The sequence below is a fragment of the Myxocyprinus asiaticus genome, chromosome 8 (assembly GCF_019703515.2).
Source record: "Myxocyprinus asiaticus isolate MX2 ecotype Aquarium Trade chromosome 8, UBuf_Myxa_2, whole genome shotgun sequence".
In the NCBI taxonomy this organism is placed as follows: Eukaryota; Metazoa; Chordata; class Actinopteri; order Cypriniformes; family Catostomidae; genus Myxocyprinus; species Myxocyprinus asiaticus.
The window spans coordinates 38,789,068-38,807,027 of NC_059351.1; the positions used below are offsets into that span (position 1 = coordinate 38,789,068).

Sequence of the window (17,960 nt, forward strand, 5' to 3'; positions counted from 1 at the left end):
TGCGGCTGTACGTGTGTCACTTTTCACGGATCTATAAACGCTCTGTTGTGAGCCAGTACCGTTCCATATGTTTTTTTTTTATTTGTGAAGAAGAAGAAGAAGAAGAAGAAGAAGAAGAAGAAGAAGAAGAAGAAAAAAGACTTCTTGGACTCTCACAAGCTTTAATAACGTGACAGGTAGTCCGTTTTTAAAAGTGCAGGTTGTAAGATTCAGAAACCCTTGTTATTAATGACACCTGTGGCCGTTAAGTGAACTGCAGCCAGCTACCTGTTGCTCGTGTTCGCGCTCGTGCACACGCTCCGTAGGAACACGAGCGAGCGAGAATCAATCAAAACAACAACATAACGTACAAAGAGACTGAACGTGATCCACCGGCATCATGCTGACAGATGAGGTAGCATAATTAAAATTACACAGTTATGATTGTTTTACTACAAACTTTGAGACTGTATATTATATTTGACTCTCCAGTGCTGGAACAGGGCTAAGACAAAGTGTGGATATAGGTCTGACTATGCGAGACTGTAGTTTGAAGTAATCACTTTTCTTTGCATGACACATTTATCGTATAAATGCAGTCAATGTTAGCTAGCCAGCTTTATCAACAGCTGTTAGCTAAATTTGGTGGATGATGACAGTAACTGTTTATAAAACAGAATGTACATTATAAATATGTTGACACAATTCAGTATTGATGTGATTCCATCACAACTGTCATTTTAATATATCGATGCGCTATTGTTTTATAATAATAGAATGTATATATTTTCTGTATAACCAAGTTATGTTACACTAATGAAGGTTTTTGCATTATCTTGAACATTGTCTAGCATTCATTTCATGTGTTATTGTAGTTTACCTTGCTGAATAATTACAGATTAACATTATGTCAGTTACTGTGAATCAGCATACCTGGCTTTTAGTATTAAGAGAAGATCATTGAAATTATTTGAAAGTTATGAAGCAAGGTAGCTTGCAATTCGTCAGCGTTAGCAGGCAAGATCAAGTTAGCTAAAATGACACAGATCAGTACTTTTTGGCACTATATTTCACATGCTTTGCAGTTATGTAAGCTTACCTGTCCAATAAGAAGAACACCAATTCAGGGTTGGTTTTGATCTCCAAAACCAAACGAAGGTCCCTCCAGGAATCAAATGCCCTGCCGATGTTCACTCTAGTTTTCACTCGACCACGATCACGTTCCCGCTTAGCCAGATGGGATTCAGTAGATCATTTTTTTTTTTTTTTGGCTTACTCTGAGTTTGTGTAGGAGTCGGTGTTGTGTTTGGAGCCGGACGTTTACTGGATTCCATCTCTAAAATAACATTACCTAGTGTTGCAGTTTGTTGTCACTGTTGAATAGCAGGAAGAGAAGCACTGAGGCAAGGCACTCGGTAGCGCACATAAACGTCACATCCTTTGGATTTTCCCGGCAAAACCGACCCGCTCCCTTCACTTGAAAATCAGTCTACAGGCATTAGTAGGCAACCTAGGTAGTCCGGGAAGGGCTCATTTTTTAAGTTGCATTACAAGCCATTCACACATTGGCAAAAAAAAAAAAAAATTGTTACAAACTGCACCTTTAAGGTTTGACTTGTCATTTTACCTCATGTAATGTTCAGACATTTTTGTTTGAATTGTCCCACTTTTTATGCATAAAATGGTGTCCTTCTGGAGAGCTGATATAACTTTGTGACTTTTCCTCTTTTTACCATATAAACCCACAAAAATATATTATTAATAATTATTATTTATGAATTCTATTAAGTTAAGTTTTTTTTTTTAATGTCTCTATCTTCGTGTTTTGTGTGTGTGTGTGTGTGTGTGTGTGTGTGTGTGTGTGTGTGAGTGTGTTTTTTCTTTCTTTTGGAAACACTTGCATTCCAGTGCATAAAAATTTCAAATAGCTCTGATGTTTTTATAGTATATTTGCAAAATAAATCATAGATGACAAAACTCTTGGTCTTCTAAGGCTTTAAAAAAAAGAAGCTAAAATTTGACAAATAAAAGTCTATTATTAAAAGTCTATTATATGATTATTATAATAATCTAAATGATAGGTGAAAAAAAAATGAAACTAAACTAAATACTTTTTCATAACTCCTAAACTAACTAAAATAAAAATGACATTGAATTAATTTGAGTTTTTATACACAGTAGGGTAAATATGGGCAAAGTGGGACACTTTGGGAAATGTCACTTTTTTTGTCACTTTAAACTTATGCCCTGTTCATCATTAAATCATGTTCCAGTTCCCGGTCAAAAGTGACTGGAAACAATAAATGTGTAATTTTTTTAATTATTATGAAAGAAATCTAACAACTCTAAATCATGTAAAAGCATTGAAGTTGGACATTTTGGGTGGGTCTTTGGGTATTTAGACTTTATTATTTTTTAATTAATTTTTCTTACTTTTTTATGAATATTTTCTCAAATACTGAAGCAATCCTCATAAATTACGTACCTTTTGAAAGCTTAAAGTCTCAAGAATCAAACTTTGCTCCATTGTTAAGCAATAAAAACCAGAAAAAATTCCAAGTATAAACACTAGATGGCTGCAGAAAGCTACTTATTCATCCCTGGTTGAAGAGAAGATGACTTCTAGATTTTGTCACAAGTTCTGCATTTAGATATATATTTAAACATTATCAAAGACTACTTTTGTCAAAGTTTAACATTTTATTTGATTTGTTTGAGTTTATTTTTGTTAGTTTTTGCATACCTAAAATGAGTAGAAATTCAAGTAATAACCTAATTTATCCCTGGTTGTAACAAGATGAATGTGTGCGTGTGTGTTTAGCATTGTAAATGTGTAATTGTCTCACAAACTAATTTTGGTGTGTGTGTTTTCTGCGTTGTTGCTGATATTTATTATTATTATTATTATTTTTTTTTTTTTGGGACAAATTTCATAAATATTGTTCTGTTTTACAGTCTGACCAGTTCAGTTTTATGTGTGTTTAAGTGTGTGTGTGTGTGTGTGTGTTTTGCACTCTTGATGTTTGGCACTCTCTCACCTCTTAATGTCTGAGTGTGTTTTTTCTGCATTGTTGCTGTTTTTTAGATTTTATATAATGAATAATAATAAAAGAATCCCATTTCCCATTCATTTTCTATGGCGGTCACTTTTGTCCAGGAACAGTACAAGTGTAAAAAAAATAAAAAATTCTACCACTTAGACTGATCGAATCAACTCCAGTTTCTTTGTGTGTGTTCAGATATCAAATGGACGAAAAGTCACCAAGTCTCATACCCGTCAGATAAAGGAAACCAGTTTTATTGAAGAAACAAAATTTATTTTGGTCAAAAAATGACCGAACAGTGCATGAGGGTTAAATCATGATCCAAAGGCCACATAACATAATATTATACCTTTATAGAAAACTTAGGATGTGTCCTACATTAGTCAAAAGCAAAAATTAAGAAAGTCTCAATATTGAGAAGAAGAACCTTTGGAGACCCTCTTTTGACCAAATCCTCATATTTGTCAGGCAGTGTTGGTAAAGTGATGCAGAGGAAATAGTTTTCTATAGAAAATATCTACAAATTATTTGTTACTTTTTATCAGCTTAAAAATATTTGCCTCAAATTTCTGCATATTCTTGACCATTGCTTTTCCCAATGGTGGTCATTAAATGAGTTCTGCCACACAGCCTGATGTAAAATAATCAATATAAACCTCAAAAGGTTAATTGTTTACTTCTCAAAGATTAAGTCGTCATTTTTATTTGTATTGTGCCTTTCACAACACACATCGTTTCAAAGCAGCTTTACAGAAAATCATGCATTAACAGAAAATTATACTGTAATATCTATAAAGTCTTAGAGTCATCATTGTGTAGTTTGAATAAATACGATTATGAAATAATAATAATAGTATAATAATAATTGTATTTAGAAACCCAGTGAGCAAGCTGAAGGTGACTGTGGCAAGGAACACAAAACTCCATAAGATGTTGGTTAATGGAGAAAAATAACCTTGGGAGAAACCAGGATCACTGTGGGAGCCAGTCCCCTCTGGCTAAACAACATGAATATAATGCCAATATTACTTATTTATGTACAGTGCAAGTCATGGTTTAAAATGATTAAACTAAGTAAGTGTTAAAGGCCACTGCTTAAAAAAAGATTTTGTAAGAACTGTAAGATTAATGACTAATATCTTTGAAGTTCATCCTGGATTAGCTGCAGAAGTTCATATAGATGCATTGCTCTTTGTTAGCTGGCTGATGAAGGCTTTTGTTGGCAATTTATTGATAGTCAATGTATTCCATTTTAAGAGCGTAGTCCATCATTAGACCAAGGTGATGCAGGCTGAGATCAGTGAGGTGCTTCACAGTTCAACTGACCAGTAATTTCGTTGAAGTCTGTCCTAAGTCCAAGATTCAGGCAGTGGCATATGAAGTATCCCATGTCTTATGGTTGGAGTTGGAATCAGTTCATCCTCTGAGGTCCACTGTAATAGACTGAAGTGATGTCTGGCTGGCACCAGCTGCATTTTGTCATCATCACTCAGAGACACGTGATGAAGCAGTGGTGTCCGATACCAAGCAGGAATGGAGCTGGATCTGGCCGGTTCTGGTGACCTCGGGATAGGAGTCCTGAGGTTGAGACATGGAAACAATTAGAATAATATTAGCGTAGATGCCATTCAGTTTTTTGCAGAGTTACTGTATATATCATGATCAATGTTTTTAGGTTCCGGCAGACCTAACTAAAGCAGCCTAATTGTGTGGTGAAGAATAAATTAGGTGGATGCCTGGCTAAATAGATGAGTCTTTAGTCTAGACTTAAACTCATTGAGTGTGTCCGCGTCCCAAACAGTGTTAGGGAGACTATTAGGAAAAGGATCTGCCTCCTTTTGTGGATTTTGATATTCTAGGAACTATTAACAGGCCAGAGTTTTGCGAACTTAATGAACGTGATGGAATATAGCATGGTAGAAGGTCACTTAAGTACTGTGGAGCTAGACCACTCAAAGCTTTGTATGTAGTTAACAGAATTTTAAAATGAATATGAAATTTAACAAGTAGCCAATGTAACAACGATAAAATGGGGCTAATATGATCATATTTCTTGGTTCTAATCAGCACTCTGGCTGCTGCATTTTGAACCAATTGAAGTTTATTTATTGAACTTGATGGACATCCTCCCAGTAATGCATTACAATAATCTAGTCGTGAGGTCATGAACGAATGAATTAGTTTTTCAGCATCAGCAACAGAGAGTTGTCGTAACTTAGCAGTATTTCTTAGGTGGGAAAATGCTGTTCTACAAACATTGGAAATTTGATTTTCAAATGACATATTGGTATCAAATATAACACCTAAGTTCTTCGCTGTTGAAGACGATGTAACAGTATATCCATCGATTATCCAAATTATATTTTAGCGGCTTATTTTTAGAGGTTTTATGTCCAATGATTAATACCCCTGTTTTGTCGGAATTGAATAGAAGGAAATTTCTGGCCGTCCAATCTTTGACTTCATTGATACACTCTGCTAATTTGGAGAATTGAGAAATTTCATTGGGTTTCAAAGAAATATAAAGTTGGGTATTGTTGGCATAACAGTGGAAACTGATTCCACGATTCCTGATAATATCTCCCAGGGGAAGCATGTATAAGGAGAAAAGCAGAGGCCCTAAAATTGATCCCTGTGGCACTCCATACTTAACTTTTGTTTGATTTGACAATTCCTTGTTTACACAGAAAAAGTGGTAGCGGTCTTCTAAATAAGACCTAAACCATGCTAATGCAAGTCCACAAATGCCAACATAATTCTCTAGCCTTCAAGAGAATATCATGATCTATCGTGTCAAAGGCAGCACTAAGATCTAAAAGCACTAGAAGAGAAATGCAGCCGCAATCAGATGGTAAGAGCAAGTCATTAGTAACTCTGATAAGTGAAGTCTCTTTGAAGATTACTGGGGTAATGATTTTTAACCATTTAAGTAAATACATATGGATACAATAGGGGTGAAGCTTAACTGTCCCACTTTACCCATCTTCACCCTATATTTGAAACATTTACAATCTACTTTAACTAAACATGAAAATGCCACTAGATAGAGGTATCACAAGCAAGGGCGTTGATTTTTCTTGAACTTTGGGGGGACTGCCCTGAGCAATTTAAGCCTGTTAGACATTTTTAATGATACCAGTAAATGCTTTTTGTTTGGCAGCCATAAAATACTAAAAGTAAAACTAAAATAAAAATGAACTAAACTGAAAGTAGAAAAATAAAACGAGAAAACTAAAACTAACTAAAACTAACAGACAAAGTGTGAAAAACACAAACTAAATTAAACTAAAATGACAAATTTGATAAAGAATACAATTAAAAACTAAATTAAAAATCCAAAACTATAATCACCCTACTATACTTTACACTTTTCAGTCCTCCTGCTGAAAAGTGTAAAGTATATCCTAATCTTCTAGTGGCATTTTCATGTTTAGTTAAAGTAGATTGTAAATGTTTCAAATATAGGGTGAAGATGGGTAAAGTGGGACAGTTAAGCTTCACCCCTATTGTATCCATATGTATTTACTTAAATGGTTAAAAATCATTACCCCACTAATCTTCAAAGAGACTTCACTTATCAGAGTTACTAATGACTTGCTCTTGCTGTGCAGTATACCTCCTTGAAAATAAAATTTTGATGACAAACTCTCCTTTGGCTGACGTTTTGTGCTTGTCTCATAATTGAGCATGGATATGTGAACAGAGACAGGACTTGTTTCTCCCCGACATGGCCTCTGTTCTTGTTATTTTATTTTTAGGGCGGGATGTTTTTTTTTCTGAAATAATTTTGCGTGCACTAACAATAAATTTACCATGCACCATCCTGGGAAAAAAGGTTTTAAATTAGAGATATTTTAAATTAGAGATATCATACAATAATAAAAAGAAGAAAAGTATCTGTCATTGACTCTCCAGGTCTGTTTGACACCAGCCTAACTGCAGATGAAGTGGTGGACAAAATTAAACAATGTATTCCACTCTCTGCTCCTGGCCCACATGTGTTCTTAGTTGTGATTCAGCTGGGCAGATTCACAGATGAAGAAGCAGAAGCATTTAATATTATCCAAGCAATTTTTGGTAGGAAAAAAAAAAAGAATGCTCCACATAGAGATGAATGGCACTGTTCACTCATGGAGAGTACATAGTCCCTGGAATAGGTGGTCAACGTGATTCTTTGGGATTCTGGAGAGTATAGAGAGTGAGAGAAATTTTCCTAGTGGTCCAAGTGGTCCGTTCATTGATTAGCCTATATACTATTACAGATATTGAAATTATCTTCCGATCTGTCTAGTGGGGTCAGTTGTAACAACAGCACACTTTGAACTTGATATGAATTTACATATCAAACTTAAACCCCTCCCACTCCCCATTTTACTTGTATATGCGTGCGGATTGCGGAAGCACCTCTGCAGACTGAAGCATACGTGAGAGCAGCGCTTTCAACTTAAACTCGACAAAACTCAAGTAAGCATTTAACCGTAACATTTAACATTTGACCGTAGGCTATATGCTATATTTCTTTTGTTAAATTAATGAAATTATATCTAGCCTCCGTAGGTACACAGTTTAAATCTGTACTCCATTAAAATGTTAGACTGTTTTTTGTAGATTATAGCTTAAGTTTCGTTAGCCGTAAAAAAAATTGAAAGCAACATAAAAACATTCAGTCATATTTTTTAAGTCGATCGAGTTAAAGGTGCACTCAGTGATTCCTGAGAAACACTGTTGATATTCGAACACAACTGCCAAAACAAACACACCCCTCCCTTCAGTGCTCCTTTGGAAACCCCACCCCCCAAATTCATGCACGCGAGACGGTTTTACGCACACCAGCGTCATACCACAATCAAATCTCTCCTGCTACTAAATCTAACATCACAACAACAGCATATGGGTTCTGTGAAACATAGCCAAATTTATGTTTAAGAAAATTTAAGAAAAAGAGCAACTTTTGCATCCGTCTTCAAGCCTTTTACCTCTCGGAGGTCTCTCCACCACTGAAAAGCCTCGCCGATGTTGACGTGGCTCCTAGCCCTGGACTTATCATAATCCTTCTTTTTTAGTTAATATTCATCTGACCTTTTTCACTTGGTCTCTTTCTCAGCCATTTGTCCTCCTTTGAGTTTAGAAAGTTCGCATCAGCCAGATTTGCCATCACTCTTCTCCTCTCGCTCTGCCCCCACCCCCAATCCTGTGCATGCACAAGAACCACCCCCTGTTGCTGATTGGCTGGAGTAGTGTTGTGTGGACTGGCCTGTTCCACTTTGTTTTTGTCCCATTTACAGAGCCAGGGCTGTGTACAAATACTAGATATTTTTTTCAGCCCACCCACAGAATGGACAGCTAGCAGACTGTGAGGAGATATTTGCAGAATTTGACAAAAAGTGTATTGGATTAGAATTACTGAGTGCACCTTTAAGTAATTTCACCACGCCTTATAACGGAAACTTGTTTCCCCTTTGATGTTCCTTTGTGTTTACATGCCGTGTGTCAAGCAGTACAACATTTTGATTTAAAAGAAGTACCCGCACAACTTAAAGATCATCACCCACTAACTTACAAAATTATACTTGTATGTACAATATTTCTTACATTTTCACCTCAAAGCAATTGTTTGCTCTTTTATTTTAATTTAATCAGGAACATCATGAGTTTGGCTTAGATAGTTTTATTTATTCAGATATCAAGCTGCCTGTAACTTGCCGGTTTATGACCGAAGATATGTGATTATTATTTTTTCTGTAATGTCATTGGAGTCACAAATGTAATAACTGGTCCAAAATGCGATAAAATAAGGTTCTAACTGTAGCATAACAAAGGCCAAAATACTATATATTTTGGTCCTAAATTAATAACCTATGGTCCTAAATGTAATTAAAGTGTAATAACATTTGGTCCTAAATGTAATAAACAACCTAAAAGTAAAGTTTTATGGTCCTAAATATAATTCAATTGGTCTAAATGTAATAACCTTGCGTTCTTAATGTAATACACACCTAATTAAATATCTCTTGGTCTTTAATGCTTTAGAGTCTTATTAAAATAGAGAAATTGATTCAGAGCCAAATACCTTGTATTGTTTTTGTGTAAAGCTATAGTGGGGGGTGGGGGGAGGGTAATCTGTGGTGGGCCGTGATGGTCTTATTGTTAGTCCCAGTCCAAGGAATACAAAAGTGAAGGATTTAATTTGGATTAAGTCTTTTTTATTGTACCCTGGACAAAAGACAAGACACCTAATGCAGAGTTTACATACACAGTTTTAGCCCTGATTATCCACTCGCTGACAATTAATGGAGATCACCGACAAAAGCCCGAAATCAGAGGCAAATCGGTGCTCGTTCCCGTGAGCGATAATTGCTATGTGTGAATTTTCAAAGACGCCATCTGAGAGATGCACGATGTATCGCAGATGCCCGAGAGATATTTAGCAGGTTAAATATCTAGACCTGTCTGTGACTCCAAGTCCTGCAGTGTGAAATGTGTTTTGATGTGTCATCCGCAGCAGCTCCCTGAACCCAGTCTTCTCATGCATCTATTTGTATGGTGAGCACAATAATAGAGTTTCTCTCAGAATAAATTTGCATACACAGAAGCTTTTCAATTATTTGAAATAAAAACAAAGCACAAACATGTCCTTGTCAAGCCACAACACCAGCAGGCAGCTACCTGTATTCATTGCAAAATTATTTATTTACCTCCAACTCTCTCTGCAGAACAGACAATCCTTGCTGCCCGCGTCTCCCCAACCATTCTCTCCTCCATATTTCTTTCTTCTTTATCTTTTTTGTTTTTTCGCTGCAAATCAGTGCACAAACAACTTGAATCACAAAACCACCATTTTTAGAGGGAAGAAATTGCGCAGGGACTCCTGTCTGACACGTGATCTTACGTCATTTCCTGTATCACATCTTGTGTGCGTTTTGTTGTGAAACATATTTTGGAGATCAGACAAGAGTTGTCGGGGATTCTTCCTAGTGAAATGTTTTGTAATGTGTGACCCCTTGTCGCTGATCCCTCATGTAATGTGCAAACCACAGCAACTTCAAGATACCCCATTTTAGACAGACAGTTGTGTAGTGTAAAAAGAACAGCATTCCAACGACTTTGATAGTCGTATAGTGTGTGGGCGGCATAAGGTTGGTTAAAAACATATTGGCTTAGAACATTATTAATTGTATCTTTCTTATAACTAAAGTGGAAGAAAACCCACTCTTTCACCCTGTGTCATACAGTAATAATTAGCTAAGTAACCTTTGACACAGAACATCACACAACTGAATAAAACAAACATACCTCGGACAACTGACACAATGCCAAATGCTGGTTAAAAATATAATTGAACCAATGTTGCTCAAAGACCTTGTAACGGGGTTCACAAGATGGGCAAGGAGGAGGCGGGAACCGGCAGAACAGTCAACATAGCTTTTATGACATAAATCAACTTAAAGAAACATAAACGCACAGACACACACACAGCGGCCGCGTTTGTCACTCTCTCTCTCGAACTGGCGCCTCTGGCTCGTCTTTATCCCCCTCTCGGCTGATTAGTACAGTTCAGCGCTGGGCATGCATCCTCACGATCCGGCCACGCCCTCCTCCTCGTCACACTCCTCCACTGCCCAATTCAGGCTGGGGAAACCTCCAGCTTGACGTACTCCCCTCCCTTCCTGGAGGGGAGGTGTTGCCCTTCCGGCCGTCCTTCTACCGGCAGTTCTTCCCCACCTCTCTGGAGCCCTGGGAGAGATGAGGGAAGGGAGAGGGGACAGGGAAAGAATGAGGGGAAGAGACAGAGAGAGAGAGAGAGAGAGAGGAGAGAGAAAAACTCGCTCGCCGGTCCCCGGACACGCCGTCGCCTGGTCCTCAGCCACTCCTCCGCCCCCTGGCGGATGACAGACGCTCCTCCCTTGGCGGACGGCAGCGGTTCCTCCGACTCCCGGCAGCCAGCAGCGACTCCTCATGCCAGCATCCTAACTGAAATGGAGCCTAATAAGAGACCGATTTGGAACACTCTTTATAAGTAACTATAAATAACTCCTTCTATCCTGCTTCTTGGCTCACTGTGCGATCTCTACAAGTAAGCTAATAAAATAATTTAAACTCAAATCAATGTTTCATGTGCATTTATTTATTTATTTGTCAAGTAGTCTTGTAATAGACTGAATAATGAGGAGTCAGACAGTCATTTTTACAAAGTAAACACCAACAGAACTCCAACGCAAACCTGAGGTTGATTCCAGCTGTTCAGCGATATCTTTCTTCTCAAATTACATAATTTCAACATGAATAAATATTTAATGTCCATGTATTTATTTATTTATTTGGTTAGTAGCCGTGTAATAAGCAGGATAATGTACAGTCAGTCAGTTGTTATCACAAAATAAACCCCTTCAGGGTGATACAAGACCTGATCCTGATCACCTTGTTGGGGTTTATTGTGCGATAACAACCGGCTGATTGTACATTGTCCCGTACATAGCACACACACATTACATAGCACACACACATTTGGTGCTTCGTGTCGGGGTCCTGATCACCCTGTCAGGGTTTATTGTGCGATAACAACTGACTGACTGTACATTATCCCTTACATAGCACACACACATTTGGGTAAAGTAGTCAGTTTTCGGTCATATTAAAAAATTTTGATCGATAATTTTCAGTATTGAATGGATTAAGAGTATATTTATAATAAGAATGTACCTCTCTTAATCTGCCATCTTGGATTTATTTTCTCACAGAGCTCATCACGGTGCATTCTGGGACTGCCTACCTGGGGAAGGATACATACGATGCTACCTTTGAATTTGGCAAAACAAGATACTTAATTGAGGGCAGAGGCTATATAAATATCAATAGATGCTATTTACACTAAGTGTGTAATGATGTCTTAAAGTCCTGCCTTCAGAGGTTTTGGAACAGACCCATTGTGCCAATGTAGTGCATTTCAAATCGGTCTCTTATGAGGCTCCATTTCAGTTCGGATGTATCCCCGTCTTCTGATTGGCACCGCCAACAGGTGGGTGTGTCTTTAAGACCCAACCTATACAATCTAGAGGGGGTCCAGTAGAATCGATGCAAAATCTTAAATTGCATCAGACTGACCCTTGCATCTCTAGATGCAGACTTGATGCCTTATAGAATCCTAGCCCACACTCCCTCCTCCAATACCAAGTTTAAATCTTTCTCCCATAATCTCTTGAGAGAATTTGAAGCTCTGTCCCCAAGACTCTGAATTAGCAGAGAGTAATACACTGATGCCTCGTGACCTTTTCCAAAAAGCAGTAATCACCACTTTCAGAGTATCTGCCACTTTGGGGGGTGTATACTACTCCCAAAAATGGTATAGAACAGGTGGTGCAGCTGTAAATACCTAAAGAACTGGGATCTAGGAATCTTAAAATGTTTAACCAAATTTTCAAAAGATCTCAGCACTCCACTCTCATATAGGTCACCGAGTGTAGTAACCTCCCTCACAATCCACTCTGACCAGCAGAAAGGGGACTTATTAATACATAATTTAGGGTACAGCCATATGCTTGAGGCAACATTTAAATAAATGTCTGAATTAAACACTCTGGACACTTTTGTCCAAACCACGTGCAAATGCGAGATAACGGGGTGTAACTTAACTTCTCCAGTTAGTTTGATAGAAAGGTTTTGCAATGGCAGAATAGGGGCAAGAACTTCCTGTTCAATATGAAACCAGGGAGGGGCTCTTTCAGGTTGAAGCGACAAATGTCTGAGACGAATGCATAATAATAAAAAAATTATCTTGGGTAGGCCTAGCCCACCTTTGTCAATCTGCCTATGTAACTTGTTGAAATGTAACCTGGGACATTTACCATTCCAAATAAAGGACTTTGCTATGCTATCAAATTGCTTGAAATAAGAGAGGGGGACATCTACAGGGAGAGATTGAAGCAGGTAGTTGAATTTTGGAATACAATTCATTTTAAAATCATTAGATGTAACGAAGCCCACCTACTCATATCACTCGAAAATCTTTTTATTAAAGGGTCAAAATTAACTCTAACTAAATCACACAAATGAGCTGAGAATTAAGTGCCCAAATACTTAATGCCCTTTTTGGACCATTGGAAGGTGCCCAACTGAAAAGTCGTTACTGGGCAGTTTGCTGTCAGAGCCAAAGCTTCAAATTTAGACCAAATGACTCTGTATTCTGAGAATTTAGAAAAGGAATTCATAATTCTGTGGATGCAAGGCATAGATCTAATGGGGTCAGAGACGAATAATAAAATATCATCTGCGTAAAGCAAAAGTTTATGTGCCACACCTCCCACATCACCCCTGGAAAATCCTCCTCCTTTCTTATCGCGGCTGCTAATAGTTCCAGGGCAAGACAGAACAATGATGGGGAAAGAGGGCAACCCTGCCGGGTGCCCCTATCCAGAGTAAAATAATCTGAAATTAATCCATTTCAAATCAAAATCAAATCACTTTTATTGTCACACAGCCATATACACAAGTGCAATGGTGTGTGAAATTCTTGGGTGCAGTTCCGATCAACATAGCAGTCGTGACAGTGATGAGACATATACCAATTTACAAAAACATCAAATTAACACAGCAAAATTTAAAGTCTAATATACACATAATTACACACAACACAATATACAAATAATAACATACACTGTACAGTATACAATACACACAATATAGACACACATTATTCAATAAAAAAAAGAAAATGTACATTAGGTTGTATTGTACTGTATTGACATTCAGGCTGTCGGTTGATAGTAAGTTGTTAAGAGAGAATATAATATAATAATAATATAATTTATGACAGTCCGGTGTGAGATATAAGAGTAAGAGTAATAAAGTGCAGTGCTGATGTATTTTGATCGTGGGAAATCAAGAGTTCAAAAGTCTGATTGCTTGGGGGAAGAAGCTGTCATGGAGTTGGCTGGTGCGGGTCCTGATGCTGCGATACTGCCTGCCTGATGGTAGCAGTTAGAACAGCCCATGGCTCGGTTGGCTGGAGTCTCTGATGATCCTCCAAGCTTTTTTCACACACCGCCTGGTATATATGTCCTGGAGGGAGGGAAGCTCACCTCCGATGATGTGTCTGGCAGTTCGCACCACCCTTTGCAGTGCTTTGCGGTTGTGGGCTGTGCAATTGCCGTACCAGGTGGAGATGCAGCCAGTCAGGATGCTCTTTACAGTGCAGGTGTAGAACCGTGTGAGGATGTGGCGGTTCATTCCAAACTTCCTCAGCCGTCTCAGGAAGAAGAGGTGCTGATGAGCCTTCTTCACAACGACTTCAGTGTGGATGGACCATGTGAGTTCCTCAGTGATGTGGACACCCAGGAACTTGAAGCTGCTGACTCTCTCCACTGGTGCTCCATTGATGGTGATGGGACTGTGTTCTCTGTCTTTTCTTCTGAAGTCCACCACAAGCTCCTTTGTCTTACTGACATTGAGGGAGAGGTTGTGCTCCTGACACCAGTGTGTCAGAGTGTACACCTCCTCTCTGTAGGCTGTTTCATCATTGTCAGTGATCAGACCTACCACCGTCGTGTCATCAGCAAACTTAATGATGGCATTGGACCTATGTGTTGCCACACAGTCATGTGTGTACAAGGAATACAAGAGTGGGCTGAGAACACAGCCCTGTGGGGCTCTCCCTGTGAGGAGATGTTGCTGCCTATTCTAACCACCTGGCATCTGCTTGACAGGAAGTCCAGGATCCAGCTGCACAGCGAGCTGTTTAAGCCCAGAGCCCGGAGTTTCTCATCTAGCTTGGAGGGCACTATGGTGTTGAATGCTGAGCTGTAGTCTACAAACAGCATTCTCACATAAGTGTTCTTTTTTTTCCAGGTGGGAGAGAGCAGTGTGTATTGTAGATGCAATGGCATCATCAGTGGAGTGGTTGTTGTGGTAGGCAAACTGCAATGGGTCTAGAGAGAGAGGCAGCACAGAGCAGATGTAATCTCTGATTAGTCTCTCAAAGCATTTGCTGATGATGGGGGTCAGAGCAACAGGACGCCAGTCATTTAAGCAAGTTATTTTTAATTGCTTTGGAACAGGCACAATGGTGGATGTTTTGAAGCATGTGGGGACTACAGACAAAGAGAGGGAAAGGTTGAAAATGTCCGTAAAAACACCAGCCAGCTGGTTCACGCACGCTCTAATGACGCGGCCCGGAATGCAGTCTGGGCCCGCGGCTTTGTGGATATTCACCCGTCGGAATGATCGTGTTATATCCGCTAAAGTGACGGAGAGTGAACTAACCTCTGTACCTTCGGCCGCGAGAGCTTTCTCCGCGAGGGTGGTGTTATTTCCCTCAAAACGAGCATAAATAGTACTTAGCTCATCCGGGAGAGAGGCAGCGGTGTTCATGGCGGAGTTTTTATTCCTTTTAAAGTCCGTGATGATGTTAATTCCCTGCCACATGCTTCTAGAGTTGGTGGTGTTAAATTGTCCTTCAATCTTGTTCCTGTACTGGCGTTTTGCTGTTCTGATAGTTTTTCGGAGGGCATAACTGGCTTGTTTATGCTCCTCTGCGTTCCCGGAATTGAAAGCGGAGGTCCGCACATTAAGTGCCATGCGAACATCGCTATTTATCCATGGCTTCTGGTTCGGATATATCCGTGTTGTTCTGGTCGGAACGACGTCCTCCACGCACTTTCTGATGAAACACATTACGCTATCAGCGTAAAGCTCGATGTCGTCATCAGAGGCGAACCGGAACATCTCCCAGTCCGTGTGATCAAAACAGTCCTGTAGCGTAGAGTCTGATTGGTCCGACCAGCACTGGATCATTCTGAGGGTGGGTGCTTCCTGTTTCAGTTTCTGCCTGTAAGCGGGCAGAAGCAGAATGGAAGAGTGGTCCGATTTGCCAAATTTGTAGCCATCCCGGAAGGGAGAGTAGCAATGGTCCAAAACCCGGTCCCCTCGTGTGCTGAAACTAATGTGCTGGTGGTATTTTGGTGTGACTGATTTGAAACTGGCTTTATTAAAGTCCCCGGTCACAATGAACGCAGCCTCAGGGTGCGCGGTTTCCTGCTCACTTATACTCCCATACAGTTCCTTTAGTGCCTGGTCTGTGTCGGCTTGTGGCGGGTTGTACACAGCAGTGATAATGACCGCTGTGAATTCCCTCGGTAGCCAGAATGGTCGACACAGAAGCATGAGAAATTCCAGATCAGGAGAGCAGAAAGACTTGATAGAATGTACGTTCCTCTGATCACACCAGGATTTGTTGATCATAAAACATACACCACCACCTCTGCTTTTACCTGAGAGGTCTTTCGCTCTGTCTGCTCGGTGCACGGAGAACCCCACGGGTTCAGTGGCTGAGTCTGGAATCTCCGCAGACATCCAAGTTTCCATAAGGCAGATAATGCAGCAGTCCCTCATCTCTCGTTGGAAAGAGATCCGCGCTTTCAGCTCGCAGAGCTTGTTATCCAGAGACTGAACATTTGCCAGTAGAATACTGGGTAGCGGGGGTCGATTTGCACGGCGTCTTACTCTGATGAGAACGCCGGCTCTGTTTCCCCTTTTCCTCCTGTGTTTCCGCATCCGGACTGCCCAGACAAAGGGCTCCGCTTGCGTGTTTGTAAACAGCGGGTCAGCATTGAGGAATTTGAAGTCCAGTTTACGGTGTGAAATTGCTGAACCAATGTCCAAAAGTGTTTGTCTGTCGTAGACATTAAGGCAAACAACATCCAAGACAAAAAACATAAGAATTGTGAACAGAACAAACAAAACACTACCATGTTGTGTCGGAGCTAGCAACGCAGCAGCCATACTCGGCGCCATATTGAGTCCATTTGTTTGTACTGCCACTAATATGTGTCTATAAAGTAACTTAATCCATTCAATAAAAGTATTCCCGAACCCATACATTTCCATAATCCCATTCTACCATATCAAATGCCTTTTTGGCATCAAGTGAGATGGCAGCGACCGGAGTCTGATCATTCGCCACTGACCACATGATATTGATGAAATGCCTAATGTTATCAGAAGAGCTGCAGCCCCGAATGAACCCCATTTGATCTGTATATATAAGAGATGTCGTAACTTCAAAACCATCTGGCCCCGAAGCCTTGCCCGTCAAGCTCCTCCACGTTTATCTCAGAATCAAGATAATTTTTTTGCTCAGTCGTCAGTTTAGGGAGATCTAATGGTTCCACAAAGTTTCTAATATCTTCATCAGTACACGAAGACGTGGAACTATAAAGATCAAGATAGAATTCTTTAAAAGCATTATTAATATCAATGGCCGAGGTAAATATTTCACCTCCAGCAAATTTCACTGAGGGAATGGAAGAAAAAGACTCTCTCTGTTTTATATATCTAGCCAAATGCTTCCCTGCTTTGTCCCCCGACTCAAAAAATTACTGTCTAGCCCTAAATAACCAAAACTACACCTTCCGTGACAAAATAGTATTATATCTGTATTTCAATCGGGTCAATTCTCTGAGGCCATCAGATGACATTCGGCACTTCAGTTCTGTCTCGGTACTTTTAATATTCTCTTCCAACTCCACAAGTTCTCGTGCTTTGGATTATTTGGTGAACGATGCATACTGTATGATCTGACCCCTAAGAACCGCCTTAAGTGCCTCCCAAGCCACGTCCACAGAGGATACTGAGGACCAGTTGGTCTCCATATAGACATTGATTTCAGCCTTTACCATTTGTTGAAATTCAGGATTTTGCAAAAGGGATACATTAAAGTGCCAACTATATGATTTCTTTTTCTCCATATGTGGCAACACCTCTAAACACACCAGGGCATGATCTGAGACTAAAATGTTTCCAATTAAGCAATCAACAACAGATTAAATGAGATTTAGATATTAAAAAAAATCTACTCTAGAATAAATCTTATGGACTGATGAAAAAAATGTATAGTCCCTACCAGATGGGTTCAAAATTCTCCAAATATCTGTAAGACCAAGATTT

At 39.5% G+C, this 17,960-nt stretch overlaps 1 long non-coding RNA gene across 1 annotated transcript; it reads right to left on the reverse strand.

Moving 5' to 3' along the window:
- Nucleotides 1-3,288: 3,288 nt before the first annotated feature.
- Nucleotides 3,289-10,259, reverse strand: LOC127445393 (uncharacterized). The gene is made up of 3 exons (XR_007897982.1): nucleotides 9,719-10,259; nucleotides 9,470-9,555; nucleotides 3,289-4,601 (listed from the first exon to the last, which is right to left on the reverse strand). It is a non-coding gene; the product is annotated as an uncharacterized LOC127445393 (long non-coding RNA).
- Between the last annotated feature and the right edge of the window lie 7,701 nt (nucleotides 10,260-17,960).